Source organism: Pristiophorus japonicus, chromosome 12 (assembly GCF_044704955.1).
Source record: "Pristiophorus japonicus isolate sPriJap1 chromosome 12, sPriJap1.hap1, whole genome shotgun sequence".
Classification (NCBI taxonomy): Eukaryota; Metazoa; Chordata; class Chondrichthyes; family Pristiophoridae; genus Pristiophorus; species Pristiophorus japonicus.
This window is the reverse complement of record NC_091988.1, coordinates 111,527,063-111,548,251: the sequence shown is the minus strand read 5'-3', so window position 1 is coordinate 111,548,251 and position 21,189 is coordinate 111,527,063. Positions and strand designations below refer to the sequence as shown.

The 21,189-nt window shown below is 47.6% G+C and overlaps 1 protein-coding gene across 3 annotated transcripts in view; it reads left to right on the top strand.

The window, feature by feature from the left end:
• Positions 1 to 21,189, top strand: part of dag1 (dystroglycan 1) — a 112,090-nt gene that overhangs the window by 10,475 nt on the left and 80,426 nt on the right. The window contains exons 2-3 of one of the 3 annotated variants that reach the window (XM_070895856.1): positions 6,720 to 6,960; positions 9,162 to 9,324. The exons of the other annotated variants lie outside the window; for them this stretch is intronic. The gene's annotated coding sequence lies outside the window, so the exon portion shown is untranslated. The remainder of the gene's footprint in view (positions 1 to 6,719; positions 6,961 to 9,161; positions 9,325 to 21,189) is intronic. 3 annotated transcript variants of the gene reach the window in all.

The following is a 21,189-nucleotide window of genomic DNA, read 5'->3' as shown; positions in this document are numbered from 1 at the left end:
TAGATCTTGGTGGGAGGTAGACCAAGTGCAGAAGATTGCGGTGTGATCTAACTGAGGTGTTTAAGGTGATTTGAAGGAGTTGATGGGGTAAGATGGAGAGAAATCATTTCCTATGGTGGGGAGAGTCCAGAACAAAATTTGAGCTATCCCATTCAGGGGTGATGTCAGGAGGCACTTCTTCACACAAAGGGTAGATGAAATCTCGAACTCTTCCCCCAAAACACTCTGGAAGCTGAAAATCAATAGATTTTTGTTGGGTAAGAGTATCAAGGGATTTGGAGCAACGGTGGGTAAATGGATTTGAAATACAGATCAGCCTTGGTCTAATTGAATGGTGGAGCAGGTTTGGGGGCTGAATGGCCAACACCTGTTCATTGGTGCCTAGGTATACCTGGTGGTTTTTGAATTCTGTTCAAATTTTCCCTTCAGGATCACCTTACTGTTGTACGTTTTGAGGCAATATTTCATAATCCATTAACTACATAACAGGTGCTTTTCAAGGACTCTTGCAAAGAGATTGGCTGGATAATGAAAGCAAGAAGTGAAGAATGAGCGTCAGTCAGAGAGATGGGGCTCGTATGTTACTTACAAAAGCAAATATGGCTGACATTTTCTTGGCAAGCGTTGAGTGGACTGGAGCAGTTCATTCTGACCTTTAGGATGAAGGATAGTTTAAGAGCTGCAATCCCTCTTGGAGTACAGTTACACTTGAGTGCAAGCCCAATGCACAAGTACAGTTAGCTTTATTGCATCTGGCCTTGTACCCCTTTGGTGTGCCATTTGGAGTCACTGCAGGTGATAAAGACCACAAGCAATAGAAGCTGGAGTAGGTTAGAATGGTCTGCAGTTCATGCCTGTTATACAGGTACAACGTTTTTGGACTAGTGCAGGATACAGCAGGGAGTTGCATTATCCTCTCGCACCAATCCAGGGTGACCTTTATGCACACCTGTCTGGAACACTTGCATACAGCTCTGCTCAACAACCATTGACAGCTGAATCGGTTTCCTGTTAGAAACTCAAAAGATGGCCTGAGATTTCCTGTGGTTCATGATCATGTCCAGGTAGCTTTGCACCTCCAGGACAACTCTGAATTACTAGTTAATTTCCATTTGCATTCCACATGAATCACCAAGACCAAGTGTAGCCTACAGGTGAAGTGGACATAGCGGGCAGGGGACAATTGGAGCAGGGTGCATTGATGTAATTCAATCCCCATTTTAACAGTGTAGATTCTTATTTTTCATATACTTTGATTAACTTAATGGCAGTTTGGGAAGCAGAGAAGTAATTCGTTGGAGTGGTATGTTTCTCTACAGTGTAGGCTGAGGAGCTGGGAGAGACAAAGCTGGCTTCTACAGTACAACTGGTGGCGAGGAAGTGTAACTACAGCGTGACTAGTTTACCGAGGCAGTTTTCCATTATAAATGTGGACATAAGAATTTTTAATGGGGAAAAGTGTGACAACAACAGAGTACGGTTATGTAAACAGGAAGTGCATTCAAACATTAATGGTTTTTAATCTAGATTGTGAGAACACTTCTGAAATTGTTATTCTCTTGAGCATCCCTGGTTATAATCGCACAACCATTGGTGGCTGTGCCTTCTGTTGCCGAGGCTCCAAGCTCTGGAACTCCCTCCGCCTCTCTACCTTTCTTTCCTCCTTCAAGACGCTCCTCAAAACATACCTCTTTGACCAAGCTTTCGGTCACTTGCGCTAATTTCTATTTGTGCGGCTCGGTGCCAAATTGTTTTATCTCCCAATAATCCTGTGAAGCACCTTGGGATGTTTCACTAGGTTAGAGGTGCTATATAAAGACAGGTTGTTGGGGTGGCTTGAAAAATCAAATTGCAACACATTTTTAACTTGAGCTGAAAGCTAACTGACGACAGTATGAAGCAGCGAGATATACTTGCCCAGATCATTTGAGGAATCGAGCCTGTTTCTTGGGATTGTGTGAGTTAAATGAGTGTTTGACACGGTCACGTGTACCTTTTGGTGAGTGTTGTTTACGGCTGACACAATGCAGATGCTGGAATTGCCCCCAGAATGCCTGAGGAGCTGAAAGTCAGCATTGTTCCAACATCTTTCCCCCTCACTAAAATGTCAGAAGGCGTTGGGTAAGGGCCTTTCATTCTCTCTCGTTGGAAAGAACAACAAAAATCTGAATTTAAAAAGAACAGAATGTAATGGCTGAAAGGTCATTTGTGAGGACACAGCACACACAGCTATAGAATGGGCAGGCCATTCAGTTCATCTAGCTCATCCTTCTATAATGGCCTGTGAATCCACCCACCCTTTCCCCACAAGCATACCCAACTCCATTGACTGATTCCAGAGTTTTGACCTCCGTACTCGAGAGCACTCCAGATATTGCCCTGTGTGAAGAGAGGCCCACCCTGACAGCACCCCTGAACCAGTTTGCCGGTTACCTTAAAATAGTGTCCTGGATTAACTTTTCCCTTTCCACTCCTTACCTTGGCTCCTCTCTGCAAGGTCCTTCGCTCATACGCCTCATTTCAAAACTGAGGATTCTGAGGTTTTTCTTGCCTTTCTTGCTGACTCCTTCCAAGGTAGGCCCAGTTTGCAGTTGTAATGTTGAAGTGCCCCTGACATCCATTTTGTGTATAATTTCACCTGCATGTTGAAAGCAGCTTTGATGGAGGATGTTGATAGCTGTTGAAAGGCTGTCAGATTGTGATATGCTAGATACTACTGCTTAAATACAAGTAAATCTGAGTGGCTCGTCCCTCCCCTTATCCACCCCCCCCCCCCCCCCCCAACCAAGTTTTCCCACATGCACATCTGATGATTTCAATCCACAGATCTGCATTTGGCGCCCTCCAGTACATCATCTGACATCCAGGCATGTAGTTCCCAATGGGAGTGAATGGATAGAGATGAGGAGCAGCAGGCCTTCAGGGAGAGGCCCTGTGGCCACTTGTAGCATACCAACTCCTGTTTTGGCTTGATCAGCTAGCTCACCATAGACCTGGCATTGAGCCTCGGACCTTCCTGGTTCACTGTGGTGCATTTATCAATGGAGCCACAGAAATAACCAGCTCCTCTTTGCCTGCCCCCCCAACCCCCCCCCTCTCACAAAAACTCTTTGGGCACCCTGCAGCAAGTAGTCAGATGATTGAGAGGTATGAGGCAGCTGTCCCTGCTCACTTGCCCTCTGAACATTTTTCTCTCCATCTCTGAGGGGCACCTTGCCCTGCATTCACCATTTTTTTTTTTCTTCCCATCTCCTTGGCCATGAGAGTGGGTCAAGGGCACAAATCCATGCTCTTGCGGCACACCATTGAGACATTAGCCCATTGTGATGAATGAGACTCCTTAAGCGCAGTCATTGGGCCAGCGAAGACTAACTGATGTCTGTGTTTCATTTCGCGCACAGTTGTACAGCCTGTGCAGGTGCCATCAGTTGCTAGCCAGTAACATCCTTTCCTGTGCATCCCTCACAGGGCAACTTGCTGCACTTTTAAGGAACACCAATTATGTACTTGTGGGGCCAACCTGTCTTCCCTGGAGACTTGGTCCCCTGTGAGTTATCGGTCCTCGCTTGCTCTTGGAGTAAATTCTCCAGTGACTGGCCTCGCTGCGGTGTGACAGACTGGTGAGAAACAACAGTGCTTCCACGGTTTAAATCTGAAAGTGCTGTTTTCCCAGTCTCTACCTCTTCCCCGGTTCTCTTCCTGAAGACATTAGGTGCAGTTCCACAGGCAACGTCCGGCTTTCGGGACTCTTGCCGAGTGTCTTCTGTGTGCTTAAGCCTAGACGGTGAGCTCCGGCACCCTGTTCAACCATGGGCGCATCGCAACTGAGTCAATCCCGTATTCGCTCGATCTACAAGAGATACTGGATGGTAATCGGGAGCTTTCCCCCGGCCCCTGCCTAGATGAGGACAATTGACGCGTTGGTTGAGAACGGTTCAGCCTGGCCACTGAACCTGGGATCTTTCTGCTCGATGTTCCATGCAGGGAGGGCACCTGTTTGCTGCAGCAGTGACAGAGCACTGACTGGCATCATTGAAGCACTGACCACACTTGATCAGCTCCGCTGGGCGGGCCACATTGTCCGCATGTCAGACACGAGGCTCCCAAAGCAAGCGCTCAACTTGGAACTCTTTCATGGCAAATGAGCCAAAGGTGGGCAGAGGAAACGTTACAAGGACACCCTCAAAGCCTCCCTGATGAAGTGCAACATCTCCACTGACACCTGGGAGTCCCTGGCCAAAGGCCGCCCTAAGTGGAGGAAGTGCATCCGGGAGGGCACTGAGCACCTTGAGTCTCGTCTCCGAGAGAATGCAGAAATCAAGCGCAGGCAGCGGAAAGAGCGTGCGGCAAACCTGTCCCATCCACCCCTTTCCTCAACGGCTATCTGTCCCACCTGTAACGGACTGTGGCGCTCGTATTGGGCTGTTCAGCTACCTAAGGAATCATTTTAAGAGTGGAAGCAAGTCTTCCTCGATTCTGAGGGGCTACCTATGATAATGATGAGAGAGAGACCTCTCACCTCCCGTAAACCTTGAATGCTTAAGGACAGGAGGGGAGAAAATGGAAGGAGTGAAGCAGGAGGCTAGATGCTGCATGAACCAAAAGGGCCTAGAATCCGTGCTAACTGTGTGTCAGGACTAATTTAAAAGAAGTGAGCAGTGGAAAGCACAGTCCATGGGCCCCGATAATTTGGTGGGGGTGGGGAATGAGAGGGTTAAAGTTGCTGAGTGTATTCAGTGATTAAAAATATTCCAGGATATTCATAGTGCAGGTATTTTTAGATGGCGTGGACTGCTTGTAGTAAAGGAGTAGGTTTAAGCTGCCTGATTGAAGCGACTAATTAATGGTGTAGTAAAAGCCTGTGGCCTTTGGGTGGCTAATTCAGTGTCTGTGCGGTATTTTTTTTTGATTGCCGAGCATTGAATGAAGCAGGGGACTCTCCCTTTTGCTCTTCAGTATCGAGATTCCTTCTACGTGTCTTCGTTCACTGCGCAGAGCAGAGTTGAATAATTTGGCCTGTACCGTGGAGGTGAAAGGTCGTTTCAATACCCATGATGGGAGGGAGGTTTAAAGCTGCTCAGATCCATCTTCAGAGCGACTCCACCACTTCCACATCTAACGATGCAGTATTTATATCTCATTGCAGTAAGCCTCGGTGGGGTGGGGGAGAGAGAAAGTACCTCTCCATAGCAACCGCTCTGAGGTGGGCCGTGATTGTGCCCCCTCCCCAAAGATTCCTTAATCACCCAACCTTTCGGTGACTCTGTCCATCGGAGCTCCAAGAATTTGCTCTTCCCCCAACCCCCCCTCCGCCCCCCTGAGCAAATATAAAAAATGTTTAATTTAATCATTGCCCTGTGCTAAGCTATACTACCCAACAGGCTCGACGGTTCACTCGTGGTTCAAGCCTCGATTTTATTTTTTTTTAAATAATAATTTAATCCTTGTGTTCACTTTCCTCCATGGCTTCACCTGTAATCTCCTCCAGCCCTTCAATCCAACGAGATCTCTGTGCTCCTTCAATTCTGGCCTCTTGAGCAACCCCACTTTTAATCACTCCAACATTGGCGTGTCTTCTGCTATCTTGGTCCCAAGCTCCGGAATTCCCTCCCTAAACCCCTCCACCTCTCTACTGCTCTCTCCTCCTTTTTAAGAGGCTCCTGAAACCTACCCCCTGTCCCAGTATAGAAACATCGAAATTTTCAGCGCAGAAGGAGGCCATTTCGGCCCATCGTATCTGTGCCGGCCGACAAAGAACTGCAAGGCTCTTTGTCAGCAGCCCTAAAGGTTGCATACAAACCCATGACCAATGACGGAAAGGCAGAGTACCCAGCCCAACCAGTCCACCCCACACCATTGCAACATTCCTTATACTAAAAACATCTATACTCCACCCCAACTGGAGCCATGTCCTTGTATGGTTTGGTATCAAATTTTGTTGTTTTACTATGCTAAAGGCGCGATATAAGTACAAGTTGTTGAGAGTGTGTGTGTGAGAACGAATGGGGACTGGTTGGTCTGTTTCCTTGTAACTTCCATGTATATCTTTGCTGTGGCCCCTACAGCGTGGAGCTGGAGTTTAATCGCTCAGTTGCTGGGATTTATGGTGCGGTGGGAGAGGGGCGTCGTTGTGTTTGAATGTAGTGCATGGAGTTATATTTATTTTGAGATATTTGTGATCGTAAATTATCTCTCTATCCCTAACTATTGAAGGGGTTCTTTTTTGGAGGTGGCTGTGTGGTGCACTTTGGTTTCTCTTTGAACTAGAATATGGTTGTATATCGAAGGCAGTGATGTGGAATCTGGTCAAAGGCGAGGTTTGGGATGGTCTAAAATAGTCCTGTGGCAATAGAGGTATCACTGCTCGGCCTATATTCTCTCCTCATGCGAAGGTGATGAGTTTGGTGGGGTGCAGTTCCAGTCGTTGACGATGCTGTGGTACTTCACCCAAGTGGTTGTTCCTCAGTGTGTGGTGGTAGGCTATTCAAAAGCCTGATTTTCCCTCCCCACTCCGCTCCTCCCAACCTCCCTCGCCCATAACTTTCCAGCAGAAATGGTTGGATAGTAATCAGGAGCAGGATGCAATGTCTCCTCCTTCACCCCCCCCCCCCCCCCCCCACGGTGTGTCCCCAATTTAAAGAGACTGCGCAACAAAAAATGAGAGGGAACATTGGTCGGAAGCCTGGCTGATATTATTCCCTTCCTTCCTGTCTGTTTAGGCCACGATGTAGAGGCCAATTGCTGCACTGGCTGTGATCCACTCGCCCAGCGCAGACTGGAGATGGAACCTGGGATCTTGATCTGACTGTACCTGAGCCAGTGACTGAGTCACTGTCGTACCCCCAACCACCTGTGTTCTTGCCTCTCCATCTGTCCATCCCTGGATTTTCAATTCTACTCCCATTTGCGCACGAGAAATGAAGTGGTGTGAGCCAGCACTGAGCTGTCTGTTGCCGTCAGGTCAGGGCGACTTTGCTGTCTGAATGCTGATGTTAGCGGGGCCTGTTTGTTAATAAATTGCTCTGTGGGTAGTTAATAAATAACCGAGCTGCGGGGAGACCTTAATCAGGACATGGGACTGGTAATGTAAAGCTCATGCTCACTGTGAATATATACCGTCTCGGGTATACTACTTCTTAGGCAGTCCCTCGTATCGAGGATGACTTGCTTCCACACCAAAAAGGGATGAGTTCACAAGTGTTTCCATGAAGGACCTAATATTCCAGGTTACAAACGAAATATTGAAGGGTGGAAGATGCCTGTGCGTGGATTTTTTTAATGTGTGGTGACCGTTGCTCACCAGTCACCACACATAGAAACATAGAAACATAGAAAATAGGTGCAGGAGTAGGCCATTCGGCCCTTCTAGCCTGCACCGCCATTCAATGAGTTCATGGCTGAACATTCAACTTCAGTACCCCATTCCTGCTTTCTCGCCATACCCCTTGATCCCCCTAGCAGTAAGGACCTCATCTAACTCCTTTTTGAATATATTTAGTGAATTGGCCTCAACAACTTTCTGTGGTAGAGAATTCCACAGGTTCACCACTCTCTGGGTGAAGAAGTTCCTCCGCATCTCGGTCCTAAATGGCTTACCCCTTATCCTTAGACTGTGACCCCTGGTTCTGGACTTCCCCAACATTGGGAACATTCTTCCTGCATCTAACCTGTCTAACCCCGTCAGAATTTTATATGTTTCTATGAGGTCCCCTCTCATTCTTCTGAACTCCAGTGAATACAAGCCCAGTTGATCCAGTCTTTCTTGATAGGTCAGTCCCGCCATCCCGGGAATCAGTCTGGTGAACCTTCGCTGCACTCCCTCAATAGCAAGAATGTCCTTCCTCAGGTTAGGAGACCAAAACTGTACACAATACTCCAGGTGTGGCCTCACCAATGCCCTGTACAACTGTAGCAACACCTCCCTGCCCCTGTACTCAAATCCCCTTGCTATGAAGGCCAACATGCCATTTGCTTTCTTAACCGCCTGCTGCACCTGCATGCCAACCTTCAATGACTGATGTACCATGACACCCAGGTCTCTTTGCACCTCCCCTTTTCCTAATCTGTCACCATTCAGATAATAGTCTGTCTCTCTGTTTTTACCACCAAAGTGGATAACCTCACATTTATCCACATTATACTTCATCTGCCATGCATTTGCCCACTCACCTAACCTATCCAAGTCGCTCTGCAGCCTCACAGCATCCTCCTCGCAGCTCACACTGCCACCCAACTTAGTGTCATCCGCAAACTTGGAGATACTACACTCAATCCCCTCATCTAAATCATTAATGTACAGTGTAAACAGCTGGGGCCCCAGCACAGAACCCTGCGGTACCCCACTAGTCACTGCCTGCCATTCTGAAAAGTACCCATTTACTCCTACTCTTTGCTTCCTGTCTGACAACCAGTTCTCAATCCATGTCAGTACACTACCCCCAATCCCATGTGCTCTAACTTTGCACATCAATCTCTTGTGTGGGACCTTGTCGAACGCCTTCTGAAAGTCCAAATATACCACATCAACTGGTTCTCCCTTATCCACTCTACTGGAAACATCCTCAAAAAATTCCAGAAGATTTGTCAAGCATGATTTCCCTTTCACAAATCCATGCTGACTTGGACCTATCATGTCACCTCTTTCCAAATGCACTGCTATGACATCCTTAATAATTGATTCCATCATTTTACCCACTACCGATGTCAGGCTGACCGGTCTATAATTCCCTGTTTTCTCTCTCCCTCCTTTTTTAAAAAGTGGGGTTACATTGGCTACCCTCCACTCCATAGGAACTGATCCAGAGTCAATGGAATGTTGGAAAATGACTGTCAACGCATCCACTATTTCCAAGGCCACCTCCTTAAGTACTCTGGGATGCAGTCCATCAGGCCCTGGGGATTTATCGGCCTTCAATCCCATCAATTTCCCCAACACAATTTCCCGGCTAATAAGGATTTCCCTCAGTTCCTCCTCCTTACTAGACCCCCCGACCCCTTTTATAACCGGAAGGTTGTTCGTGTCCTCCTTCGTGAATACCGAACCAAAGTACTTGTTCAATTGGTCCGCCATTTCTTTGTTCCCCGTTATGACTTCCCCTGATTCTGACTGCAGGGGACCTACGTTTGTCTTTACTAACCTTTTTCTCTTTACATATCTATAGAAACAGAGCTAGGTCTTGGTCCAGTGGCAAGGATTAACCAAGACAACTGGGGACTAGCTCTGCTGCCCGGACTGAGTACGCGCACGTGTCGCAGTGTGGGCTGGCTCGTGCTGCCCCTGGGCCCTCACCGCTCCTCCGCCGTACCTGGGCCCCGCCAAAGCAGGTATATTATGATAGATTAGACACTCTGTCTATATGATCTATGCTGTACCTTGCTCTGTGCGTACTGCACTACAACAGCGTATGTACAATATCCTACCCTGCTCTCACACTCGGTACACTTATCTAACCCAGTCGTGCCAGTTGTTGAGGCGGAATCGAAACCTATGTCTTCCTCAGACATCACTCTTGGAATGCAGCAGTCTCTCTCACTCGGTGTACGGAAACTGGGATAATACAGGATAAACCAGCCTTTCATTGGCAAGGGATTAAAAACCAGGGGGAACAGCACCTATTCCCAGCCTGGCAACATTCTACAGCAGGTTGGGACAGGGACGGAGAGGCCCTGGGGGCACAAGGCGCATACAGTCTACTGAAGGGGAAAAAAAGATTTGCATTTAAAAAGCATCTCATCACATCCCAGAGTGATTCACATGCAATGAATCACTTTGAATTACAGTCACTGTGTAATGTGGGTGAACCGGGGGCCATGGGTGAAGAGGAGGTGGGTTGCAAATGGTCCCTGGGCAGTATTACGAGCATCACTGGTCTAACCTGTGTTGGTGCAGTGTGTGCAATAATAATTTGGAGCCCAATCTTGAAATTTGAGTCATTTGAATTGATATCCAGAGCCTCGTACAACAGCCCTGTACCATCCAAGTGACGCACTGGGTCTGTTTTACTGCGGCCATTGCTCTGAATTTTTTTCTTCCTCATAAGTTGCCAGTACACCGACGTGCATCTTTAGGGAATCAAGACTTATCGCACTGCAACCTACTCTAATGCATTCTTTCTCCCAGGACCTCAAAACTGCAGTTCTTCACCTATCTCCTGCAATCTACAGGCACTGTTGAAGGTGCCGTCTTTCAGATGAGACATTGAATCGACGTCCTGCCTGCCACCTTGGGTGAATGTAAAAAAAATCCCATGGCACTATTCTGTTGAAGAGCAAGGGAATTCTCCCTACTGTCCAGGTCAATATTTATCCCTCAACCAATGCCTAAAAAAAACAGATTTGGTCATTCACATAACTGTGGGAGCTTGCTGTGCACAAATTGGCTGCTGCGTTTAATACATTACAACAGTGACTACACTTCAGAAGTACTTCATTGGCTGTAAAGCGTTTTGGTACCCCCTGAGATTATGAAAGGTGCTATATAACTGCAAGTTCTTCCTACATGCTTTGTATGTGATCCTGACCTTCCACTGCTGCCATTGTTTCATTGTTTCCCCTGACTTCACTCTTCACTTCCCTGGGATCTTGTGATATGAGGAACGTGTGATGGAGGTGGTGGAGATGAGGAAGCAACCATGTGACCACTCTGTGAAGTAGTTTGTTGGTAGGATTTGTATGCAGCAAGGCCTCCGTGTGGTATAAAGGGGACAGGGTTACATTAGGCCTGTGTTAAAACCCAGTAGCCAAGGTACTGACTGCTTGCTGCTTTCTGCCTGTACAAATATGTAATTTGTGCACGTGTGTCTCATGCAGAGTTGGATTTGAAAGGTTTAAGCTGGGCAAAGAGTCAAAGCTGGTGCTGGCTTACCAAACTGTGTATCTTTTGTAGTTGAAGAATGTATGCACGGAATGTCTGCTCACTGAAGTGAAACACCCAATGCACTTTTAATGCTGTTGAACCTGTTGTTTTCATTATCAGCTGTAGCCTCGAACAAATGGGTCTGGTATATGTTGGCAGGAATTGGGACTCATAACAACAGTATTGTCGATTGTGATTGTAGGATCTGGGCTAGTGACCGCAGTGATGTCGGTATTAAGTGGATGTGTGACATCGGTGCTGTCTCCATGTGACTGGAAGCTAGGCCATGTGACATCGGTGCTGTTTCCATGTGACTGTGGGAGCTGGGCCATGTGACATCGGTGTTGTCTCCATGTGGCGGAACCTGGGTCATGTGGCATCGGCACTGTCTCCATGTGACTGTGGGAGCTGGGACATGTGATGTCGGTGCTGTCTCCATGTGACTGGGAGCTGGGTCATGTGACATCGGTGCTGTCTCCATTTGGCGGAACCTGGGCCTTGTGATACCTGTGTTGTCTGTGTGTCGGTGGGACCCGAGTCCCGTGATACCGGTGTTGTCCATATCCATATGTCACAATGAAACCTGGATCTAGTGGCAGAAGAGTTGTCCGTGTGCTTGTTTAGTGCATTATGGTGTGAAAAATCACACCAAACTTGTATATTTGCTTAAAATTTGTATCAATATGCTGCTTGTGAGATCTCCGTTCGTCCCTTCAAATTGTGTTGCCAATATCTGCAACTACCAGTACTTCACCCTAGTGTTAATAAAATTTGAATTGTTCTTTACACAACCCAAATTTTGTGAGGACAAAATGTTTAATGGTAGTGCCAGTGAATTAGAGTGGACGTAGTGGTTGGGGTTTCTTGTTTCTAAGCTCAGCAGCCTGTCGTTTTCTGCCTGTTAAAATGAATGGTCGGAAGGTGGTGGGTTGGCAAGCAGAGAAAGCGCAAACCCTGCCAATATGAACATGTATCTTCTCTCTTTCACAAGGGGTGTGACCCCAATCGTTTTGTGATCGGCCAACGTGGCTTTGGAGGGCCATCTCCATTTTGCTCCCAGGAGCCGCTGTCGCCCGTCTTCTGCCTCCAGGTTCGCTGGCGAGTCCCGTGCGGTTCCTGGCTCGGCCTTCCAACTCGGTAATGCCCCCAGTTCCCAGCAGAGCCCCCTTCCTGCCAAGTCGGCCAAATCAAACCCAACACTGCCTTTCCGCCTCCCTCCACACGCTGTGAAGGGTCGAACAAAGTGTGAAGCCTGCAGGCCACCTCCACTGTATTGTGGGACTCTTCGTGTGCCATTCGAGGTTCCAAGTCTTATGTGGGTGATGCTACAGCGAAGTTTAATGGTGTTTCATTCACCTTATTTAAAGAATGCCATTTTCAGTGAGTCAAGGGAGCAGATGGGGAAGCGGGAGAGAACTTGGCTTCTCTGGTTAAATTAAGGTCAGTGATCCACAGGGGGCAGCTGAGAAAATGTGCCAGTGATGAGTGTGTTTTGGCAGTCCTTAGTGCCTCGTGTGGCTTCGCCTGCCGGGCTGGGATTGCCGTTTGTGCGATGAATGTGACACACGGTTCTCCCATATCGTTAAGCTTCGTGAGCTTCCTTGGAAGCCTTCCACCTTCCTGCTGCGTCAGATCACCGTAACATCCCTACATTACAACAGTGACTGCACTTCAAAAGTACTTCATTCGCTGTAAAGCGCTCTGGGACGTCCTGAGGTTGTGAAAGGTGCTAGAGCAATGCAAGTTCTTTCTTGCATTTATTAGAACAGAAGAAGACCATTCAGCCCCTCAAGCCTGCTCCGCCTTTTATTAGATTATGGCTGACCTGTACCTTAACTCCATTTACCCATCTTTGCTCTATATCCCTTGATACTGTGCCCAACAAAAATAAAGATCGTCCTTCAGAGACTGTTTAAAGGTGCTGTTGGAGGGCGGTGGGGTGACTAGCGTAATCCTCATCAGGCTAATCCTCTGACTCCACCACAGCAAGAGTGCATCATCATCATCATAGGCAGTCCCTCGAACGAGGATGACTCGCTTCCACACCAAAAGAGATGAGTTCACTGATGTTTCAATGGAGGACGCGATATTCCAGTCCTGAACTCCAGGGGTGGAAGATGCCTGTGGGTAGATATTTTTAACGTGGTGGCCGTTGCACATCAGCCACCACACGGGCTTGACAAAGCTAGGCCTTTATCCAGTGGCGAGGGTTAACCAGGACGACTGGAGACCTGCTCTGCTGCACGGACCTAGTGCGCACACATCGCAGTGTGGGCTGCCCCTGGGCTCCGCACGCACACTCATTCCAGGACCCAGCGCTCCAGCTCTATTTATGGCCCTGACCTGCGGTGGTGTTCTCACACAGGTTGGGACAGCCCACAATGTTCCAGGGCCCGGCGCTCCAGCTCTATATATAGCCCTGACCTGCGGTGGTAGTCTCTCACAAGTCGGGGCGACAGCGGATGAGTCACAGCACTCGGCATCCACCATGAGAAATGAGACACTTCTGCGGGAGAAACTTTGCTGTAAAGCTTGAAGTGTTGCAGAAATAAGAACGAGAAGAGCCCTCTCGTACTCGTTTGATACATTTCAGCTGTTCATGACACAGTTTCCTTTGTTACCACTTCCTCTGTTTCAAGAAGGTTTACCCACCAGCCCCAACCTGTGCCATGCCAGATAAGCCCAACGGCTAATCATCGAGTCTGGGCTGCTTACACAACCTGCCCCCCGCCCCCAGTTCCACCCCTGCACACACCACATTCCTCATCTTAGAATGGGTTTGAGAGTGCAGAGGAGTTGCGAGCTGAGCTGCTAGTGGTGAGGTTACTTTATGCTGATTTCACACTCTGTTTTTCACCTTACCATTTTACCAACAAACTCGCAAGAAGGTTAAAGTTTACATGCGTACGAGATCACATACCCAACGACGGTGTCTGTTACTCATTTTCAATTTGTTGATCAGAAATTTCAATTAGCCACATCTGGGTTCCTAATTAACCATGTTGGCTGAGATATTGGTCTCAGCGATTGGACGTAGGGCGATATGATCTCGTATTGCTGTAGCTCTATCTTTAACATAATGTAATCATTTATCCTCTCGCCCTGCATCTGCCATTGGATCTGATCCTTTGGATAGCAACACATCCTAACATGGCTGTAATGTGAACTCGGCATTCAGTTACAGCGAAATGACCCTCTGAACCCAACACGTTGGGCCCTTCTCTTTCCTCCCCGCCCCCCCCCCCCCCTCCCAGCCAGCCCTGGGTTTAAACTGCGCAGTGTGTAATTTCAGTGATTGCACTGTGAGCATCAGGCTTCGGGAAATTTCCTAACTGACGGAAACAGCTGTGTGACTCATTGCACGTTGGGGAAGGGCACATGTGGGCATGGAATTTGTGAGCAGGCAGGGAGAGTGCAGCTCTAGCATTATAAATGAGTGCCAGAAGAGCAGGATCACAAGCAACAGCTCTGCACCCTTTCCATTTTTTCCCCCTCTTCCATGAGGCCCTGGTGAGGAGTGGAACCATCCACCCGACTTAAGGATTTGCAGGGATCCAAGTTGGTGTGCGTCATGAGGGAGCTTTCGCCACGGGGACTGGCTCTGCCCGGCCAGGCCACAGCAACTTGCATTTGTAGAGCACCTTTAACATAGTCAAACGTTCCAAGAGACTTTTCAGGGATGTTGTCTGACACAATTTTGCATCACGCCACATAAGGTGATATTAGGACAGGTGACCAAAAGCTTGGTCAAAAAGGTAGGTTTTAAGGAGGAAAGAGAGAGAGATAAAGAGGCAGAGAGGGTTAGGCAGGGCATTCCAGAGCTTGGGGCTGACTTGACTGAAGACACGGTCGCCAATCGTGGAGCGATGAACCTTTCTACCTCTCTCCTTTTTAACGCGCTCCTTAAAACCGATCTCTTTGACCAAGCCTTTAGTCACCCATCCTAATATCTCCTTGTGTGGCTCAGTGCCGAATTTTGTTTGATAATCGCTCCTTGAAGTGCCATGGGAGGTTTTACTACGTTAAAGGCACTATATAAATGCAAGTTGTTGCTGCACGGGGACGTAACAGCAGAACTTAATCGCATCCTCGGCTGATGTGGATCATCACGTGACGGCCCTACCCATAGTCCCGGGGACATTGGAGGCGGGGGCTCATATTGCTGCCTGCAGATGTGCTAGCAAAGACTGCCTCTGAGCTCCTTCGAATTGCATCACCCACATTCTCCGTAACCTCAGGTACATCTGTTAGTCATTTTTTCCTTTTTGTTCTTGGTATGTGGGCTGGGTCACTTTTTTGCCCATCCCTCAGCCAAAGTGATCATTTTTATAAAGCTGAGCCACTTCATAAGGCATTGAGTCAGCGGCATTGGGTGGGACTCGAGTTACGGAAACTGTGCTAGAGCTGCACACTCCCTGGTCAGTTTATTTTCTGGTGCATTGATTTATTTTACAGCTTGCATTGGTGGGAATTAAACTCTCGACCTCGGAGGAGCAAGTCAGCACTATAACCACTAAGATACCGTACCTGCAACGTATGAGACAAAGATCTACATTGTTCGATGTCCCTGGTGGGTAGGGTTACCAATTCTGGTTGGATGTATTCCTGGAGGTTTAATCGCATGACCTCCAACTGCCCCACCCCCCTGCCCTCGCACCAATGGTCTCCCTGCAGGTCCATACTCGCGCCAAGTGGAAGGAGAACAGACTCTTTGTTCCTGATTGGATGCTTCTTGAGAGTCAAATGCCAGTCAAAAATACTTTTTTCTCCCATCGCCAATATTTTTATAACCAAAGTGGTGGTGGAAAATTTTAAAGCATTTTTTTAACTCCTAATTTTTCTCTCGGATCATAAATATAAAAAGAAAAGACTTGTATTTATATAGCGTCTTTCATGACCACCGGACGTCTCAAAGTGCTTTACAGCCAATGAAGTACTTTTGGAGTGTAGTCACTGGTGTAATGTGGGAAACACAGCAGCCAGTGGAGTGCGACTTGAACCCAACAACCTTCTGACTCAGAGGTGAGTGTGCTACCCACTGAACCACAGCTGGCACTGCTTAAATGATGAATACAAAAATGACGGACAGGAAAAGGTCCACTGGTCCATCAAGCTTGTCCCACAGTGGCTCAGCAGTAGGGCACTCGCCTCTGAGTGAGAAGGTCATGGGGCAAGTCCTGGGCCTGGGACCCGAGAATAAAATCTAGGTTGACACTGCAGTGCTATCAGAGGTGCCGTCTTTCAAGTGGGACATTATACTGAGGCCCTATCTGGCCCCTCATTGCTGTTTGTGAGACCTTGCTGTGCGCAAATTTGCTGCCCTGTTTCCTACAATTCAAATGTGTACTTCATTAGCTGTAAAGCACTTTGGGATGCCCTGAGATCATGAAAGGCACTATATAAATGCAAGTTCTTATTTTTCTTATAGTTGTGATGCCTTATGATACAGACACTCCCTACCCACCTGGAGTCGTGTAACCTGGTTTGCTCACAGCAAGCAGTGTCTTGGAAATTAATCTTCAATTCTTAGACACTCTAGGGCAATGCTGGAGCAGGTGAGGGCCCTGCTAGGGGACCCTTGTGTACAGTACAGTCTGCAGCAGCTTGTGCATTACGCGGGAGTGGCACAAGCTCCCGGTGCACCTCAGCTGGAGGGGGTAAACCTCGCGGCCCTATAATCCTGGTAAAGAACTGGCTGTCCTGCCTTGCTCTTTAACATCGCATCAAGTTTATTTTTGGGATAACACAGGAACGTGCATTTATTTAGAGCCTTTCACAATCTCAGGACATCCCAAAGTGCCTTATAGCCAATGAAGTACTTTTGAAGTGTAGTCACGGTTGCAATGTAGAAAACGCGGCAGCCAATTTGCCCAAATAAGGTCCCGGAAACAGCAATGAAATAATGACCAGGTAATCTGTTTTAATGATGCTGATTGAGGGATATATATTGCCCTGGACATGGGGAAGAACCCTGCTTCTCTTCGAAATAGAGCTGTGGGATCTTTTATGTCCACCTGAGGGGGCAGACGGCACCTCGGTTTAACCTCGAGTCTCATCGCCGAGAGCATGCAGAAATTAAGCGCAGGTAGCAGAAAGAGCGTGCGGCAAACCTGTCCCACCCTCCCTTTCCCTCAACAACTATCTGTCCCACCTGTGACGGACTGTGGTTCTCGTATTGGACTGTTCAGTCAACGAAGAACTCATTTTAAGAGTGGAAGCAAGTCTTCCTCGATTCCGCGGGATTGCCTATGATGATGAAGATTAACGTCTCATCTGAAAGAAAGCATCTCTGACAGTGCAGCACTTCCTCAGTACTGGCATGGAGGTGTCAGCCTAAGTTGTGCGCTCAAGTCTATGAAGTGGGGGTGAATCCATGAGTTCAAGTATCGCTCAGCCGAAGAAGGTGCGTGGATAAGTGACCAGCGCCGCGAGCGGGGTTCATGGCTTGCTATAAGAGCAGACACTGCGTTATGCCGGACTGCTGGTTTGGAGTGGTTCCGGTGATTGTGAGGAAAATTGACATAGAGGAGTCACTGGGAAAATAAATGAGCATGCTCAGTGTAGCCACTGTGACTTACAAGACAATGCTTAAATTGTTTTTTTTCAGGCTGCCACAATTGCAGTCCCTGTTTGTGTGAAGTAATAGTTTTTTCCTACAGCATAAACTATTTAAACTGTACTCTAGAGGATTCCAATGTGGTTAGAGTGCGGGGAGTGTTCATTCCGCACTGACTTTAAATTTCGACATTAAAAGATCAGTCACAGCTCATACTGCACCGGCCTCTGACCTGTAGAAAAGTGCCCCAAGACTCTTCGTCAATGTGTAATCAGACAGCAATCGACGCAGCTGATATTAGGAGTGGTGACTGAATGTCTAGTCGAAGAAGTGGGTTTTAAGGAGGAGAGAGGAGTAGAGAGGCAGAAAGGTTTAGGGAAAGAATTTCAGCGCGTGGGGCCTAGGCAGCTGCAGGTATGGCCACCGTGGTGGGGCGAAGGAAGTGGGGGATGTGAAGAGGTCAGAGTTCGAAGATTACAGAGTTTCTTAGAGATAGGGAGGGATGAATGTGAGAATTTAAAATTTTTGCGTTGGGGAACTGAGAACCAACATATAGGACCTTTTGATCTCGTCTCTGCTGCTACTTCCCCTGTCCACTGCTGAAACCTTCATTACCTCGAGGGTCGATTTGTCCAATAATGCCCGAACTGAGCTTCCCACCTTCATCTAATCCAGAACTCTGCGGTCCAATTTCTCCAGCACATCCAGATCTGCTGGCTCCTGTTGAATCGATTTCAGAATTCTTTGTTTCAGTTTCCCTCCGTGGCCTTGTCCCAGCCTCTTTAGGTAATCTAATTCCTGTAACCCACCATTTCCCTGGATTTGGTTATTGCTTGATTGCTTGCCCTCTCTCTGCCATCAGATCTTTCAGCTCTTAATCATCTTCTAAAGCCGCATTGCTTTCAAAAGCCTCCCTTAAAAAAAAATCTATCTCTCCCCTAACTGTGAGAATAGATTTTCCTTTAACTGGTCCAGCAACGCCTCGATTTTAAAATTCTCTTCCTTGTTTTCAAATCCCTCCACTGCTTCGCTCCTTTCTCTGTAACCTCCTCCAGCCCTACAACCCTCCGAGATCATGCTCTCCTCCAATTCTGGCTTCTTGTGCATCCCCGATTTTCTTCGCCCCGCCATTGGCAGCTGTGTCTTCGGTCTGGAATTTCCTTCCTAAACCTCTGCCTCGTTACTGATTTTCCTATGTTAAAGGAGCTATACAAATGCAAGTTGTTGTACCTTCAGTCTCCATCCTTCCTTCTCTTCCCAACTCGTGCTTGATGCCAGTGACTTGCCTTATGAAGCTCTGACGCACTGTGTAGATGTTAAGTCACAGTTTATTCCATGTGTTCCGCACCTGGAGTATTGTGTGCAGTTTTGTTCTCCTTACCTAAGAAAGGATATACTTGCCATAGAGGGAGTGCAGTGAAGGTTCACCAGACTGATTCCTGGGATGGCAGGACTGTCGTATGAGGAGAGATTGGGTCGACTAGGCCTATATTCACTAGAGTTTAGAAGAATGAGAGGGTATCTCATTGAAAAGTATAACATTCTGATGGGGTTGGATAGACTGGATGCTGGGGGGGTGTTTCCCCTGGCTGGGAAGTCTAGAACAAGGGGTCACAGTCTTAGGATATGGGGTAGGAAATTTAGGACCGAGATGAGGAGAAATGTTTTCACTCAGAGGGAATTCTCTACCACAGAAGGCTGTGGAGGCCAAGTCACTGAATATATTTAAGAGGGAGATAGATAGATTTCTAGAAACAAAAGACATCAAGGGGTATGGGGAAAACGTGGGAATATGGTGTTGAGATGGAGGATCAGCCATGATCATATTGAATGGTGGTGCAGACTCGAAGGGCCGAATGGCCTACTACTCCTATTTTCTGAGTCTATTAGTGTACTGAGCTGCCATTCATTAAGGGATAATGTGCTTGGTACTGTTTTTGCTTTTCATGGTGCGTGCACTCCAAAATGATTGATGCTGCTTAGTTCGGGAAACGCTCTACACCCTGTGGGTGTCTTTGCCTTGTGGGGTTGCCTCTGATGGTCAGCGTTGTCGGAGGCTGCCTTAAATGTAAATAACCCACCCTCCATCCCCTCCAAATCTGGGTAAATGTATTTTAGGAGGTTTCATCATGTTACCATCCCCATTGCTCTACCCCCCACCCCCCCCCCCCCCGTCCCAATGCTCCCGCTATTGGTCGCCCATCCTTGCGGCGCCTCAACCTTCCCCATGCCAATTGGTGGGTGAACACTCTTTATTACCCAATTTGATGATTCTTGACTGTCAGTCAAACAACCTGTTTTGCCCAATTTCTTTTTAATGCCCCAAAGACTTTACTCTCAGGTTTCTCCAGGGCATTAATTCTAGAATAATCCAGGAGATTTGGCAGCCCTCACTTGGGTCGTAGGGTCACTGTGCCGTCCTTCCCACAGGCATTTAGCTGCCATTTTGATTTGAGCAGCGGACAGATTGAGCGTTCAGCTAACTGGACCATTGACGGAGGGGCGATGGGAAGAAGAGGACTGTTTACAATTCTAAACCTGCTTCAACTTCTGTCCGAAGGAAACTGCACGGGCATTGGCTGTAGATTACCTCTGCTGCGGTTTTCTCTTTGTTAAAACTATTCAAACTTAGTATGTGATCTTTGACAGGAAGAAGACAATGATTCTGGGGTAAGAAACTCATTAAGGCTGTGCTTATTGATCCAGGCCATGTCCTCAGGAGAGAGACAATAGGCACTTTTTACATTTAAATGGTACCCCAGAGTGCAGTGCTCAAAGGGAGACCACCAGCTCCGTGTGCTGCTATCCTCATTTACCCCTCTACCTGCTACCACTCCGAAGGCACTTTTACACTGGGGTTTGTTTAAACCTGTGGAGAGTAAAATCTGTGCATTTGCTCCCAGCGTTTACCCCGCTGAAGCCTCTTGCTGGGTTAAGCTCCCTTAACCCAGCAATAGAATCAGAGACCGATTTTAAAAAGTGGTGCCCTGCTTATATTGGAGAGTGCAACTAGTGTAGTTGATGGCGGAGGTAACTTGTGTTAAAAGCAGCAACACTCCTTCAGAGTAAAACAGCCTGATTTAGCCTGTGGTACGGAGCTGTGTTAACTGCCTTCGATGGGTTTCTTACCATCTGCTGTACAGTGGAGTTTCTGTAAGCCTGCCATTAGAAGTCCTGGCGAAAGGGCGTGCTTGTGAGGCGCCCCTTTATGGGCCCAAGTTTCCACATGATTTGCGCCTGATTTTTAGGAGCAACTGGTGGAGAACGGACTATCTTAAAAATCGCAATTCTCCACATTTTTTTTTCTGCAGTTCTAGTCAGGTAGAACAGTTCTACTTTGGAACAGAATTTTTTCTTCAAAAGGGGGCGTGTCCGGCCACTGACGCCTGATTTCAAAGTTTCCACAGTGAAAACGTACTCCAAACTAACTTAGAATGGAGCAAGTGAAGATTTTTGTAGAACTGAAAAAACCTGTTCTACACATTAAAAAAATCAGGCGCAGGTTACAAATTAGGAGTCCAGAACGAGGTGGGGGGGGGGGAAGGGAAGTCATTAAATTCTATAATAAATCCTTATTTATACTTATACATATATTATACAAATAAATCCAACCTGAATAAACATTTATAAGCAAAGAAAAGATTAAATAAACCATCTTCCTACCTGTGTGAAAGTGCTTCAGGCAGGCCTTTCGGGACCGAAGGCTGAACGGGCCGGCCCGAGACTTCGGGCAGGGCCCGTCCCCAGCACCAGATTTACAGGTAGGTGGCGTTGGGTC